The 17,507-nt window shown below is 45.0% G+C and overlaps 1 protein-coding gene across 3 annotated transcripts in view; it reads right to left on the reverse strand.

The window, feature by feature from the left end:
* Positions 1–17,507, reverse strand: part of ACSS3 (acyl-CoA synthetase short chain family member 3) — a 230,386-nt gene that overhangs the window by 180,730 nt on the left and 32,149 nt on the right. The gene's annotated exons all lie outside the window — the stretch shown is intronic.

Here is a 17,507-nt window from a genome sequence, read left to right on the forward strand (position 1 = left end):
CTAACCCCTGGAAACAAGGTGTTTTACACAGCAAGTAATATGCGATTTGGGCTGGATTACAGTGGCTATAGTTTGATATATTACTTACTATAATGGACTAAATGAAAAGAGTGGGAGAGTTTACTTCCATTTTAAGATGCTTAATAGCTTTGCATAGCTGCTTGTATTGCAAAGAAACCAAAACAAAATACATCATTTTTCTTTCTTAATACAAAAGACACACCTTGCAAATCCAGCCTGTATGGACAGTCTGGTAACTTGGCAACATTTCCAGACAGTAAAAACTCAAACAAAAAAAAACAAAAAAAACACTCAAAAGAAGAATACAAAAGTAGACTATTACAATTTGGTTCATTAGAACCAAATGGTTGTGAAAAGACATTTCTATCTAAAATCCTCCTTACTCGCAAAGGTGACATAGAAACTAACACTAAAACATGAATGCGCTAGAGCAGGGGTGCTCAACCTGTGGCTCTCCAGCTGTTGCGGAAATACAAGTCCCATGAGGCATTGCAAGACTCCGACAGCCACAAGCATGACACCCAGAGGCAGAGGCATGATGGGACTTGTAGTTTTGCAACAGCTGGAGAGCCACAGGTTGAGCACCCCTGTGCTAGAATATATAGGAGCTTAACCATGTAACACTAAGCAGGGGAGGAGCACACAGGGACATACCGAGTACAATGAGAAACACTGACACTGACCAGAAAGGAGCACTGCAACCATTAGCGAGAGAGTAGTACAGTGTGAACACATCAGTGGTTACCTAGTATAAGTCTAATAAGCAGCCAGTCATTAGAGTGTGTCTGTTGCAGGTGGAATGTCCTTTAGCAGTGAGGGAGATGTTGTCGGCGCTCCTTCCACCAGTGGTCTGTTTCGCTGAGTAATAGGAGCAGATTTGCCCTGCAGAGGCCCCCAGCCTCTACAGAGGTATGAAAGTTCAAGAGTTAAGTCAAGTGCATGTGTGCAGCCTGCACAAAGTGCACAGCGGTGCCCACTCCACTACTTGGGAATGGTATTGAAAAAGGCTGGACAGGTTGTTGTCAAAAAGGTTGAGTGTGCCCCCCCTAAATGCATATTACAGAGAAGGTGTACATTGTCAAGGGGACCCAATAGTTAACTGGAAAACAGTTGCAATGCAAGTATACATGGTATACAGTCATCTCTAAAAGCAGGGGAACACCTTAAGGTTGAGTATTCCCACACAGCAGCTTCAGCCTTGCCCCAGGGTATTGATGAAAACAGCACAGGAATAAAAAGGTACCCCATGTGTAATAAAGTGAACCTGTCACAGGTGCCTACCATTCTCCAGAGAAACCCACCCTGGGGTAGGCCTCTCATGTGACTCTTGCTTGGTGCCCAGCAAGAAGGGAATGGAGGACAGGACGACCACCCTGTCACCCTGACCAACCCCTACTCACATTCTGCTATGCAGATGTTTTCCATCACACTGAATAACTTAGTGAGTGTATCACAACATTATTTTTTATCAGTATATTGATATGGTCGTGCCTATAAAGTCCAAGCCCCCTTCTTTCCTTTTTTCTTAATTTTTGCATCATACTGGTTGACCGAAAAACCTCCCAGGCTGGAAAGCTGTAAACCCAAACACTTTTGTTCTAGTATCCCCTGGTGGCAAGTTCTCTCTATGCCCTAAATACTAAATAACATGCATCAAGAAAAAGTCACTAGGGTTGGGACAAACTTATTATGCACTAAATGTTTAAATTAGATTTTAAGTGTATACATTTAGTAAATTTAAGGGTAAAAAAAACAAATCATAAAAGGCAGTATTACACTGCCCTATCACCCATTTGCTGATCAACTTAGCCCGCATGTAAACACAAAAAATATATATATAAAAAAGGCATTTAATGTAAAAAAAAAAAAAAAAAAAAAAAAAAGGGATAAAGCAGAGGGGCTTGGCCTGACCAAGTGGGAAGAGGGACACTTCAGCTGAGAGCTCACGCCGTCTCAGAACCTCATCACTCAATCCTGGAAGAACATTCACCCCGATCCCAACTCAAAACATGGGGACTGCTTCCAGGAACTCGTCAGCATCCTGGTCCCAAACCCCCTGTGAACAGCACGGGGGCTTAAGCCAGAATATTGCTGAGATGTTCAGCACAAATAAGGGAAACATGGCACCTTCCCCCAATGGACATACTCAGAACGGATCTCAGGCGCACTCTCTCCCTCACACAGAGATTACCCTGACTGCAGCGCCACCCGTCACCCTTCACCACCCGGCACCACGGGACATAGAGGGATGGATAACCCCCATCAAGCACAGCTGAATATACAAGATCTGCGAACTATTGCTGCAGATATTTAAAAAAAACCTTATCGGCAGCCATTTCGGAACTACGCATTGAAATCCATGCCCTGGCAGACAGAGTACATTACGTTGAGGCAGTAACAGAAAAGCATGATACAGTCATCCGCCATGCTACTAGGAAGATTGATGCCCATACTTTCCATCTCAGAGATATACAGTGCCACCTGGAAGATCTAGACAACAGGGGCAGACACCATAATCTGAGGGTGAGAGGCATGCCTGAATCTGTCAAAGGAGAACAGATTACCCAAGCAGTTACCAGCCTCTTCAATGGCCTGCTCAACAGACCACTGCAAACCACTATTGTAATGGAAAGAATGCATTGCGCTTTAAGACCTAAGGGCAGAGATACAGATACCCCCGAGACATAGTCTGCTGTTTAGCAGACTATAAGCTCAAAGAGGAGATCCTGAGACAAGCAAGGGGCAGACAGCAAATCGCATATGAAACCGCAACCATTCAAATATTTCAGGATCTCTTGGGCATCATGTTGCAACACTGCCGAAATCTGAAGCACTGCTGGACACCCTCTGCTCTAAGGGCAACCATTACAAGTGGAAGTTTCCCTTCTGCTTGTCTGCCATACTTCATGGCCGCACAGCATTGCTTAAAGTGTCAGCGGATTTACCTAATTTCTGTGACACTTTAGGTATACCCCTGATGGATGTTCCCAATTGGTACGCCAGCTTCCGACATGTGGTGAGCAGCAGGGATAAACAACGAGAAGAACCCATGGAGGCTCAGGAAACTGGATATAGGAGGAGGAGATCCCCCTCAGGACACAGATTCCACGCTACACCTCGCAATGCGCACCAGGATCATAGCACCTCTATTTCTCCGAAAGCCAGGAGAGCTCACCGGGATCGCTGAACTGCCTGCTGGCTTGCTTCATTAATGAGAATTCCATCAACCCAGTTAAGTTATCTCAACTGAGTTTATTCCCCATATTCCTGTATATCAAACACCCAGTTTCATGGTTCCTGTCTTCAAATCATTACAATACCTACTGTGAAAGCTACTTGCAAGTTTAAAATCTTCTGTACCCACTTCTTGTAAGCTATACTATACAAAACTATGGGCCAGCTTGTATTTCACTGTGAGTACGGGCATCGCTCATCTCTAGAGGGAAACTACATTCCTCATAACACCCTGCGGCTAGAGAAGAGAGGTGGAACGGAAGACATCATGCATCATGTCCTCAGCCGGCCGCGATTCTTAGGCCGCGTACACACGGGCGGACTGTTCGCCCAACTAAGTTCGTCAAACAATCCGACAAACAGTCCGTTCAAAATTAGCATGAACGGACTTGACCACACACGATGAACGAACAGTCCGCTGAAAACGTGCGTGATGACGTGTACAGCACGTACGATGGGACTAGAAAAACAACGTCCTATACACTGCAATGCAACCTTCGGCCGTGTAAACCCTTTCTGAGCATGCGCGATACTTAGTCCGTCCAACTTGCCTACACACGAGCGGACTGTCCGCTGAAACCAAGTTTGGACGGACAAAACCAAGTTTGAACGGACTGTCTTACGGAAATTCCGTAAGACTTTGTTCGTCAGACTGTCCGCTGAAACAGTCCGCTGAAGCCCACACACGAGCAGACTGTCCGCTGAAACACTGTTCAGCGGACTAAGTTGGGCGAACAGTCCGCCCGTGTGTACGCGGCCTTAGAAACCATCTACAGACGACGCTATGTGAAGACACCTTAGCATCGAAAGGACCCTGCTTCTCCCTGAAGGCCCCCCCCCCCCCCAATACAGACTTGTCTGGCTTACCCTATCGCTGGAGCTTACAACAACGGAACAAGGACCTACAGGAGCTAGGCGACATTACAATCTGTTCATCTGCCCAATTCAGGATACATGCAGATCTACCTTGCACATAGCTGATCATTGATATACTGTAGTGTGGACGAGACTAAAACAACATGCACAATGTCACCTCACATGCCTGAGCGGCATACCCCTCTCGTCAGGCTACCCTACCACAAATACTTGAGGCTCTCTCTCCGGCATACACATACCATCCGCCAGCAGCACTGAGACTAATACAATCCTGAATCCTCGGATAGCTTGATAAGGCGGTCTCCGTTTGTAAGATATGCTGCAAATAGAAATGGAAAATACAACCTGGCATAAGCAAGCCTCATACCACTAAAGGCCATTGGACATCTTTTCATTTCTTCAAACACAAGAACTTAGTCCTATTCACTTTGGCCCATACATTTTCAACCAACCAGGTCTCCTCGCTCCATACCATCTCCTGAAAATGTGTTGTTTACATCGGCGGTGATTCAAAGCCAGCCACACAAAGATTTCATGATTGTACTCTCGCTTCACCCCTTTAGCAGTGCCGAGCCTTCGCCGAACATGGGTGCATACTTGCTACCCAGGCTGGAAAACTTTCATAGCTTTTGAATACTGAAACTCTGGCAGTAGGTAAAAGATTTATATGACTGTATTGATGCAGGTTCTTAGATGCCTCAGTTACCCTTTACTACTTTATATTACATTTACTTGTTCAAAATGTATCAATTGTTTTAGGTTTATTTTGAACTCCTTTACACGATTATATGTTTCAGGACTTGGGTACCACGTTAATACACTGTCCCCATGCTGGTCCACCCATGTCAAGGTACAGTGGTTCCTCCAGCATTGGGACAAGTGACGCAGGTACCAAACTGACGCCCTGCACATCTTACCCACACCAACCTAGATTTATAGCAAGTACCCCCTCCCCTTTCCTGTAATTGTCTAATTGCGCAGCCCCCCTACCCCTAGTTTGATTAAAGAATGTACCTCCTACCAAACTTTCTACGAACCCCTGAGGTGGCAGACCACCTCCTATATAATTTTTAGAAACACTTCACGGCTTAGTTTTGGCCAACCCCCATACAGTGGCGTGTAGTGGTGTGTGTACTCTGACAGGGGCGCACCTACCCTTTATGCTCTGTACCTTGCCGATCTCCATTCCCTTCGGAGGTGGTTGTACGAATTCCCACCCTTCATCGGCATATCTTTAGAGAATATAATACACTACCATAGCCTGACATACCCATAGTTGCCCCCCCACCTTCCATCCACTACTCCCGAATATGACAGACAACACTAACCCTCTCATTTTAAACCCACAAGGCAGACAACACAATTCCCATCAGTTTATCACGCGGCCAATGAGGCAGCGAAATCTAAACGCTGAATGAAAAGCCCATCACCATTGCAAACATATATGCCCCAAACTCCTGACAAGTAACCTTCTTTCGCAAAACCTTTCACCAACTCACTGCCTTTCAATCAGGTACTCTAATTGTAGGCGAGGATTTCAATGTCCCACCGACACCCTCTCAGGACACATCCAATGGGTCTTCATGTCTAACGTATAGAGCCCTTCGTGCAATAAAATCCCAACACCTTGACCCTCCATGATTCCTGGCGCACACTTTGCCCAAATGTAAAAGACTACACCTTCTTCTCCCCTCCGCATAATAAGTACTCCAGAATTGATCACTTCTTCATTACACAAAATTACCTCACATTACTCACAGCAGCCACAATCTAACCCATGCTACTCCCAGATCATAGCCCCATTACAATGACCCTGATGCTCCCGCCGCAGCGCACTAGGTCCACGATCTGGCGCCTAGACAACTCCCTACTGTTAGATATGGAAAATACCCAATTATCTAAACACATCTCACAATACTTCACAGAAAATGTCACAGTCACCTACTGTTACATGGGCCGTTAGTGTAATTAGAGGCAAACTAATCTCCTTGTCGGTCAAAAGAAATAAAAACTTAGAAAGGCCCGTATTGAGGAACTATTGGATCAAACAAAATCCCTCAAAAGTGCACACAAACTCTCCCTAGCTAAGAATTCCCTGGCTGACCTTTTGAAAGCCAGGGAAGAATTGTTAGAGGAATTGTATAAAGACACTGAAACCTAAATACACCCTAATTATTTTATGAATTTGGCAATAAAGCTGGTAAACTACTGGTGAGAGCCTTACAAAAGAAAAATCAGTCAGCATCATACATACAATTAAGACCCCACCTGGAAATAATATAGCCAATTCGGAAGATATAGCGAGACACTTTATGACCTACTTCTCCAAAGTATATAATATACCCAAAGTGCGCTTGAGCAACCCCTCCCCTGAGAGAGCTAGGCTCATAACTGAATTTTTATCCGAATATAGCCCATCTCCACTTAACCCAGACAAACTGTCAATCTTAGACCTATCTATCTCCACGAAGGAAGCCCTTAAGGCACTGAAACAGTTGAAGGCAGGCAAAAGTCCGGGCCCAGATGGCCTCACGACAAGCTATTATAAAATGTTCTCTGACATATTGGTATCTCAATTTCTAACAGCTTTCAATGATCTTCTCGCCTCCCCCATAAATAATAAAGATATACTGGAAGCGCACATTACATTAATCTGGAAACCTGGTAAAGATGTCACAGTGGTCTCAAACTATCGCCCCATCTCACTAAATGTAAATGTAAAGCTCTATTCCTAGCTAATCATCTACTCTCAGTGTTGCCAACCTACCAGATTGAAATTTACTGACACGACACCCACAATTTACTGACACGGTCAAGTTTTTACTGGCATATTTAAAAGTTGCAAAATTACAGTTTTAAGTGCAAATTTCAGTATTTAGGCTACAAAAAAAGTACAATATGTAAATAGCAAAGTGATTTAAGGTACCTTCCTCCCATTCCAGAGACCTGCACATGAGGCTCCGGCTGCTCTGTTCCCTTGCACCATGACTTTACTCGAAACACTGCCGGCACAGTCCAAACACATTGTAGCAGGCACGCGGATGGTCTTGGCTAAGCGTCACAGTCATATTTTTTTACTGGCAACTGTTTTCTTTCACTGGCATTTACTGGCAGGAGAAAGGTGCCCATTTTTTACTGGATGCCAGTAAAAATACTGGCGGTTGGCAATACGGTCTACTCCCCCTGCTCCCCAGATTAATATCAATTGACCAAGTCGTATTTATACCTGGCAGGAAAGCCAGGGACAACACCACAAAGGCCATCAATATACACCATTGGCTAACCTCAGATAACACTAAAGGTTTCTTTCCTTGCCTAGACATGGAGAAGGCATTCGACAGGGTGGCCTGGGACTATATGTCTTCTGCATTACAAGCAATAGGACTTACCGCATGCTATCTACAAATAATCATGGCCCTGTACTCTTCCCCTACTGCCAGGATCAAAGTAAACCTCCGACTGTCGAATGCCTTCCCCATTGCTAATGGCACACGTCAGGGGTGCCCCCTTTCCCCCCTCATTTTTGTTCTCACCATGGAAGCCTTCCTCCGTAGACTGAGAGGAAACCCAGATATTAAAAGGGATCAACATTCAACACAAACAATATAAGATAGCTGCATATGCAGACGACATCCTATTATTCCTCTCAGCGCCTGTAAACACCATCCCAAACCTGCTTAAGGATTTCACCCTATTTAAAAAAAAAAAAAAAAAAACTTTCCAACCTAAAGATTAACTTTGATAAGTCCAAAGCCCTCAACATAACACTTCCGCAATTGATGGTCTCTCAGTGCCAAAACAACTTACCCTTTAAATGGGAACCACATGAAATTACCTACTTAGGCATTAAACTCCCCATCAAACTGCATGAACTATACGCCAAAAATTTCCTTCCAGCGCTGCAGAAAATACAGAGAGATGTAAACAACTAGAACAAGGGCCCCTTTTCGTGGTTTGGCAGAGTGGCTATCTTAAAGATGAACATCCTCCCCAGATTATTATATAGCAATCCCAATCAAATTACCCCCCTCTTTGCTTCCTATAAAAGAATGTGCAGAAACCTTTTATGGGCCACACACCCTCCCAGATTGAGCTGGGAAAAGTTGATACTTCCCAAGTGTAAAGGGGGCATAGGGTTACCGGACTTAGACACATATTATAGAGTGTGCTCATGAGAATAGTGGATTGGCACATACACAAAACTAAAAAAAGATTGGACACAGGTGGAAAATGCCTTTATACAGATATCAATATCGCATATCCCCTGGATGAATCCACAATCAATTTCCAAAGGATGTACCTCCCACCCACTAATAGGACCCACATTACTAAACTTTAGAGCTTCATGCAGAACTTTAAACCTATCCCCCGTTTCTGAGCCTATGACACCTCTAACCCAAAACCAGCCAGACATACTGTACTGGCCCATGAAAGAATGGCCTTTCCCATAGATCCTCCGGTCAGAGAACACCAGTTCTTTAAACGGGGAAGCTCTCTTATCGCTCGCAGATATGTCCTCCAAATTTCCAGAACATATCATTTTTCAAATTTCTGCAACTCTGACATTTTTTCTAAAGTACTCAACCACTTTCTCAATGGCATAGAGACATAGTCCCCTTTGAACACATTTGCAATAGCACGGAACCCCAGAGCCATTTAATATCAACATTATATGCACTCCTATTCTCGGGGAAAAACCCCAATAGTAGAACAAAATCGGCTCTGGGACATAGACTTAGCAGCAGAACTGTCAAAAGAAGAGTGGGAACGTATATATGAACAGACAAATAAGGGATCCATCAACATATCTGTGCAAGAAAACAGATACAAACTCTACTCTAGATGGTATCGAACACCTGATAAAATATATAAATTCTTCCCAATCTGCTGGAGATGCAATTCTGCACATGGTTCCCTCATCCATATATGGTGGGAATGCCCTCGCATCCAACCATTATGGAAAGAAGTACCTGACCTAATAGTGAAAATCTCTTCCTGCACACACCGGTTTTTACCCCTGCTCAGTATCTACTCCACCACACTTATATTCCATGGTCAACATACCGTAAATCCCTAACATTACACTTAATTAACGCTGTCACTCAATGCATACCGCTGCATTGGAGAAGTACTAACCCCCCCACTATTTCTGAATGGCTTTCCAGAGTAGAAAAATGGCATAAATGGAAAAGCTCATCCACCAAGCTAATGACACCCACACCAAATTCAGGAACACATGGGTCTGCTGGTTCCACTATAGAGAATCCACAGTAGCTAACATCCCTCCAAATTCACCTCTACCCACAGCAAGGGAAAACTGCGTAGTAGTCAATCAAGTCACATAAGTTCTCCGTCACTCCTCCCCTCCTTTTTCCCTTCCCCCTTCTCCCCAAACATTTGATTACTGCTAGATTTAGCAACATATCTAAGTGACATACATATATCACTACCCTACTACTTTTCCTAACGAGTAAAACACGCTGGACATCACAGCAAAAAATATCCAACCTTCGCACACCTTGAAGAGAAAACTGAACAAACCAGGGGAGATCACTAAATATTTTCTGGTAAATCACATCTATATGAACATGTTATTACCAAGGGTGCCCTCCTGCTCACAGTATGATCCCTTTAGGGGTGAACAGGTCCTGGGTTGACCTGTACTGGTTTAACCTCTCTTATCTTTCGACACCCCATCACTCCACACACTACCTATTGTGTCTAATGTTTCCGTGGCCTAGGATACTCTACCATTTACGAAAAAATAAAAAAAGAGGAAAAAAGGAAAAGAAAAGAATCTCTCCTCTCCAAGTTATTATTTATTTACCCAAATCTGTGTGTACTTATGTTGAAAATGTACACAAGTAGCTTTATTATTAATCAATGCTTATCCTTTGATTCTATGTGGTAACAGCTCCGCGTTGTAATAATACATTGCCCATTATATGTTATCAGTAACCCTCTTTTACTCTGTTAATGTTTAACAAAAATTCAATAAAAATGTATGAAAAAAAAAAAAGGATAAAAACACCACCAATATAAAAAGGGATGACATTTCAAAATACAAATTTCTTCAAACCCGGTTATATACCTAAAGGTCTAAAAGAAGCAAACAGTCAGCATGTGAGTGAATATTCCAGATCACGTGTTTGGAATGTAGGACTGTATCCACGACCAGTTTGTTCTCTAAATAGTCAAATGAAAGTCAAGTTTGGAACATAGCTATGGTGATAGCAAGCAAATATCTAAAAGGGCAGTGCTGCTTCAATTATTAGCTAGGACATTGGTACATTTAGAAGGATTTTTATTACAAACTTAAAGTGATACTAAAAAAGGAAAATAATATTATTAGGAAAATAATAATCATCATCAACATAATAAACATGTCATACTTACCTGCTACTACCTCCACCCTCGAGTACCCCACATTAGCAAGCTGCTTGCTATGGGGGCACTCACTTCCTAGTTGCTCTCTGTGTGTCCATTGACACACAGCGTGGCTCTGCCCCCATACCCAGCAATCTCCTCATTGGCTCCTGCTGTTGCCTCAATCTCCAATGAGGCTGCTCTCGGGCACAGTGCTGGATTGAGATCAGGCTCAGGAAAGTATAAAGGGGGGCTATGGGGGAGCTTTTACCTTAATGCAAAGACTACATTAAAAGGAGTTGTAAAAACAGAAGTTTTTTTCTTATCTTAAGGCATTCTATGCATTAAAATAAAAAGCCTTATGTGTACAGCAGCCCCCCAGCACCCCCTAATATTTACCTGTGGTCCATCTCTGTCCAGCAATGTTCACGAGTCCCTCGGCCATCCAGGACTCTCCCCCTGACTAGCTAAGACACAGCAGCAGTGCCATTGGCTTGCCAAAGTCAGCAAGCCAATCAGGGGAGGGGGGGGGGGGTCAAACAGCAGCTCCATGTCTGAATGGACACAGGGAGCTACAGCTAAGCTCAGATTCCCCCTTAGCAAGCTGCTTGCTGTGGGGGCACTCAACAGGAGGGAGGGGTCAGGGGCTCCGACAGGGGATCCGAGAAGAGGAGGATCTGGGCTAAACCACTGCACATAGGAGGCAAGTATAATGTTTGAATCTCTTAAAAAAAGTTTCCAAAAAAGAGCTGTTACCTCCCCTTTGCTCTGAGTATATGCCTCCATGCTGATGCCCAAGAGGCTGCCCTAGCTTGGATCATGATTGGAGGACTTACTACATAAGTCGGCCCCCTTTCACGCAAATCCTTGTGACTATTCTGGGCAGAAGATTTAATTGGATTTCCCCAGGAACTTGGGTATTAATTATGGGTTGGGCTCCCTTCATTGCATACCCCAGCATGGGGTCCTTTGAAGTGAGTAGGTGTAGAACAATGGAATTGGCTCTCCATTGTTGGTATATACAAGTCTCGGCTCCACATTGGCTGCTCTTAACAAGCGCTTGGGGGAAGCCCTGTTACCCGGCTTTCATAGATGCAAGCCAAATGAGATATATTCATAATTACAATATTTTACAGATATTAATGAAGATTTCACATAAACTCATAAGGCAACAAACAACAACAAACACACACACACACACACAATCACTTTCAGGTAAAAAACCTACCTTTAAAACTACTTTAAGCTGGCCATACATGGATCAAAGTTTGGTGGCTTTGGCAGGGACCAGCCAAATTTTAATCCAAGTATAAGCAGGCTGGTTGTCAGAAGTCCATCTATCGATCAACGTCTAAAGAACCACCCTGTCAGATTTTTGCCACACAATTAGGCCGCAGGTTATAGCCGATCAGTGTTTTCTGATGGAATACAATAGCATAGCAGGGAGGATTCCCTCTTCTACCTTGAATGTGAAAATAGAGGAATTAAAGTCTATTTTTTTTTTTTAGTTCAACCCACTGGTTGAAAGAAAGAAAAAAAAATAATGACTCAACTATGGCCAGTCTTACAATGGTCCAGCTTGAACCAATATATGCATATCTCATACCTGTGAAAGCAGACCATCACTGTAATAGTAGGCACTACTTCAGTGTCCTATGCTGGGTGGCCTCCTCACACTGGCCCTAACCGGGTGCTTGCTTGGCACTGCCATTATTCCCATAATGCTATTTTTTAAATCAATACAAGGCATTCTCTGATTGGACAGGGTGGAGAGGAAGGGCAGTAATGACATGATCTCCACCTTGTCCAATTGGAGAATGGCTTGTATTAATCAAAAAAAAAAAATAATAAAAAAAAAGAACAACAAGGAATTGTGTAAATAAAAGCAGTGCTGAGCAAGCAATCCTCTGTGGTCAGTATGCAGAGGGGGGCCTGGAAGGTCACTACTATCACTGCAATGCAATCCACTACTACATTGATTTTCAGCTTCCCATTGGGCCCTTCAGGTATGATATGTGCATGCTTACACTGGTTCAAGCAGGACAATTATAAATAAGCAAGAAAAGTCATACCTGGAATTCAGCTTTAACTGTCATTTCCTTTACCCCAATAGCAACAACATCAAGTAATATAGGTAAATGGATAACCATGGATTTTGGGCTGTAAAGCAATCAATCACTTTTCTCAATGTAAAATCTTCATACAGAATACTTGATCACAAACACCTGGCTGAGTACAGGTTACACAATACTAATGACATTTTTATACACAGTGTTACAGAGGTTAGTTACATAGAGTTCAAGCTATGCAATCTAACAGCGTTTTACAAAGGTATATTTCCACAGGTATGCACATAGCAAACAAGTCCTTGGATTAAAGCATTTTCATTTATGAAATGCTAAATTACAAGCTGTGAAATAATTAGTGAATTAGTAAAACCATTGCAAAAATATTAAAAAAAAAAAAAAAAAAAAAAAAAAAAAAAAAAGAAGAAGAAGAAGAGGAGGAGGACAAAGAAGTTGTGCAATCAAAAACAACAATTTGATGCAATGAACAGCACAATTGAATAAAAACATGCTTAAACATGAAGACAGCAAAAGGAAAATCTGACAACTAGCAATCAAATTTTATGCCACAGTTAGCCCCCATTCACCCCGAGCGTCTAGCCCTGGTGCATGGTGTTCTGATGTTTAATTGTGGGTGGAGGTGCACAGATTCATCATCCAGCCCCACTGCCAGCAGCTTGTTTAATGGCATGGAGTTCCCTCTAAAAATCCATACCAGACCCTTTATCCGAGCACACAACCTGGCAGGCCACAGGAAAAGAGGGGGGGGGGGTGAGAGAGCGCCCCCCCTTGAACCGTACCAGGCCACATGCCCTCAACATTGTGAGGATGCTTTGGGGGTCTGTGACCCCTCAAAGCACCTTGTCCCCATGTTGATGAGGACAAGGACCTCATCCCCACAACCCTGGCCGGTGGTTGTGGGGGTCTGTGGGCGGGGGGGCTTCTCAGAATCTGGAAGCCCCTCTTTAACAAGGGGACCCCCAGATCCCGGCCCCCCCTGTTTGAAGTGGTAAGGGGGTACAAAAGTACATCTACCACTTCACAAAAAGTGTAAAAGAATGTTAAAAGACACACACGCGTTGAAACAGTCCTTTATTAAAAAAAAAATATATATAAAATAAAAATAAAAAAAAGGATTCCAGTGGTCGTAATTAGTGATCGACGAACTTCCGACGGGACGTTTCACGAATGCGAACCGCGGACGCGGCCGATAGTTTGCGAACCGTAACGTTTGCGGCGGGCCCCATTGACTTCAATGGGAGGTGAACTTTACAAACATACAGGTCATATTTGCAGCCACAAAATAATTACTAGCTGTGCACACATAGTCCCACGACATGGCCAATGACATAACACAACACATGTATGAGGTGAATCTGGGATCGACAACTACAAGCATTCCTTTTTTATATGTGAAATTGTGACAATTCAGGACTGTGGAGCGCATGAAGGCAATGGAGGAGAGGGAAGGTCAGGGTAGGCAAAGAAGAGGGTGCAGGAGATGATCACCAGCACCGTGATATAGAGCACTGACACCTGCACCGTGATAGAGAGCACTGACATCAGCAGCACAACATACAGCAATGACACCTGCACCGTGATAGAGTGATCTGACACCAGCACCGTGATAGAGAGCACTGACATCAGCAGCACAACATACAGCAATGACACCTGCACCGTGATAGAGTGATCTGACACCAGCACCGTGATAGAGAGCACTGACATCAGCAGCGTGACATACAGCAATGACACCTGCACCGTGATAGAGTGATCTGACACCAGCACCGTGATAGAAAGCACTGACACCTGCACCGTAAGCAGCCCCAGGAGGAAGTCAGCATAGCACAGGGATGGTGGGAGCCCCTCATAATGAGCATAGCACAGGGATGGTGGGAGCCCCTCATAATATGCACAGCAGAGGCACAGCCCCAGGAGAAGGTCAGCACAGCACAGGGATGGTGGGAGCCCCTCATAATAAGCAGCCCCAGGAGGAAGTCAGCACAGCACAGGGATGGTGGGAGCCCCTCATAATATGCAAAGCAGAGGTACAGCCCCAGGAGTAAGTCAGCATAGCACAGGGATGGTGGGAGCCCCTCATAATAAGCATCCCCTCATAATAAGCATCCCCAGGAGGAAGTCAGCACAGCACAGGGATGGTGGGGGCTCCTCATAATAAGCAGCTCCAGGAGGAAGTCAGCACAGCACAGGGATGGTGGGAGCCCCTCATAATGAGCATAGCACAGGGATGGTGGGAGCCCCTCATAATATGCAAAGCAGAGGTACAGCCCCAGGAGTAAGTCAGCATAGCACAGGGATGGTGGGAGCCCCTCATAATAAGCATCCCCAGGAGGAAGTCAGCACAGCACAGGGATGGTGGGAGCCCCTCATAATAAGCAGCTCCAGGAGGAAGTCAGCATAGCACAGGGATGGTGGGAGCCCCTCATAATATGCACAGCAGAGGCACAGCCCCAGGAGAAGGTCAGCACAGCACAGGGATGGTGGGAGCCCCTCATAATAAGCAGCCCCAGGAGGAAGTCAGCACAGGGATGGTGGGAGCCCCTCATAATATGCAAAGCAGAGGTACAGCCGCAGGAGAAAGTCAGCATAGCACAGGGATGGTGGGAGCCCCTCATAATAAGCATCCCCAGGAGGAAGTCAGCACAGCACAGGGATGGTGGGAGCTCCTCATAATGAGCATAGCACAGGGATGGTGGGAGCCCCTCATAATATGCACAGCAGAGGTACAGCCCCAGGAGGAAGTCAGAACAGCACAGGGATGGTGGGAGCCCCTCATAATAAGCAGCCCCAGGAGGAAGTCAGCACAGCACAGGGATAGTGGGAGCCCCTCATAATAAGCAGCCCCAGAAGGAAGTCAGCACAGCACAGGGATGGTGGGAGCCCCTCATAATAAGCAGTCCCAGTAGAAATATGACACCGCTCAACCTCTGCAAACAGGAGGGTACGGGCATATAGTACGGTGTGCTTTTTTTGTACAAGAAAGTGAGCCAAATGAAGAAAGAAGGTCTGTGTGCTTGATTAAAAAAAAAATAGTTTATAGACATATACATGGTCTACTGGTCACATGTGTTGAATTCCTCCGAGATCCATGCCTCATTAATTTTTAGAAATGTGAGGTAGTTAACACTGTCGTGAGCTAGGCGAGTACGCTTATCAGTCACGATCCCCCCTGCTGCGCTGAACGTCCTTTCGGACAGGACACTGGACGAGGGGCAAGCCAACAGTTTGATTGCAAATTGGGCAAGCTCTGGCCAGAGGTCAAGCCTGCCCATCCAGTAGTCCAGGGGTTCATCACTCCTCAGAGCGTCCACATCGGCCATTAACCCGATGTAGTCGGACACCTGTCGGTATAGGCGTTCCCTGATGCTGGATCCGGATGACACCTGTCGATGGGTCGGCTGAAAGAATGACCTCATATCAGAAGTCACCAACACATCTTCAAACTGGCCTCCTCTTGCAGGCGCTGTTGGATTGGTACCCGCAACTCCTTCTCTGGGAGTGGGAATTGCTCCTCTGCCAGCGCACACAAAAGCAGAATGCAGCATTTCTCGAAGCAAGGCCTGGAAGTGCTCCATTCTGACAGCCCTCTGTGACGGCGGTAACATTTCTGCCATTTTGTGTTTGTACGGGGGGTCCAAGTACGTTGCCACCCAGTACTGGTCCTTGACCCTTATGCTTTTTATACGGGGGTCCCTATTAAAACATATGTATTATGGACCTATACCAGTCCTTAATGATTAGCAGACTGTACCTCACTCAACCCTATATACTCTTGTACGCTATACCTTACCAGTCCTTAGAAGGACCTTTGTGCAACTAGTAGGTTGTGATTAGCAGACTGTACCTCAGTCCCTATACTTATAAAGGACTACTGCAGCAGAAGGGCAGCAGTCAAGTATAATATTCTTTCTATATTTGGAAGAAAGAATATTATACGTGTACAACCCTATTACCATACCAGTCCTGAAAAGGACCTTTGTGGACCTAATAGTAACAGCTACTGATTAAACTGACTGTCCCTCACTGCCACACACAGCTTCCTGTCTGTCCCTATTTAAACTGACAAAACACAGGCTGCTGCAACAATAACTTGAATAGCACTCAAAACTATATCCTGTACTACTACACCATACCAGTCCTGAAAAGGACTTTTGTGGACCTAATATTAACAGCTAATGATTAAACTGACTGTCCCTCTCTGCAACACACAGCGTCCTATCTGTCCCTCTCTCAGCACTGACAAAATACAATCTGCTGCAACAATGACTTGAATAGCAGTGCCTCAAACCTATATCCTGAACTACACCTATACCATACCAGTCCTTAAAAGAACTTTTGTGGACCTAATAGCTAGCGATTTGGGTCACTGCAGTCTCTCCCTGCTCCACACAGCAACCTCTCCCTATAGTGATAGTAGAAAGAATGTAAAATGGCCACCGGATCGGGTCTATTTATAAGTTAGGGGGAATGTCCAAGTGTCCATGTGCTGTAATGTCTGAATTGGCTGTCCTGTACCCCATGATGGATGTATCATCATAGGTCAAAGTTCTTTTACACTGTAAACACGCGAGTCTGCCGGGCGAACAGCGGCAATAGTCCGCCGATCGGGTGGACCGCCAACAGACGGAATTCGCCGTGAACCGACCGCCAGGCGAACAGTTCGGCCATCCCTTGTGGTAATCCACTCTTGCTATCCAGCGATGGATGATCATCTCTCCGGGGTCCAGCGATGGCTGATCTGATCCAGCGACGGGTGATCTCTCCCTCCAGCGCAGCGCATCCATCCTCTGTCTTCACTGGCGGAGACACTGCGGGGATCCCGGCAGCCTGACATTTCTTATATGAGGAGGGCGGGGCCACCCATCACCTGACCCCACCCCCTCTGATGCAAGTGGGGAAGCCTGGCTTCCCCAATGATGTGTGGGT

Source organism: Lithobates pipiens, unplaced genomic scaffold (assembly GCF_037356315.1).
Source record: "Lithobates pipiens isolate NorthernLeopardFrog02 unplaced genomic scaffold, aLitPip1_a1.2 Scaffold_8, whole genome shotgun sequence".
NCBI classification, from domain to species: domain Eukaryota; kingdom Metazoa; phylum Chordata; class Amphibia; order Anura; family Ranidae; genus Lithobates; species Lithobates pipiens.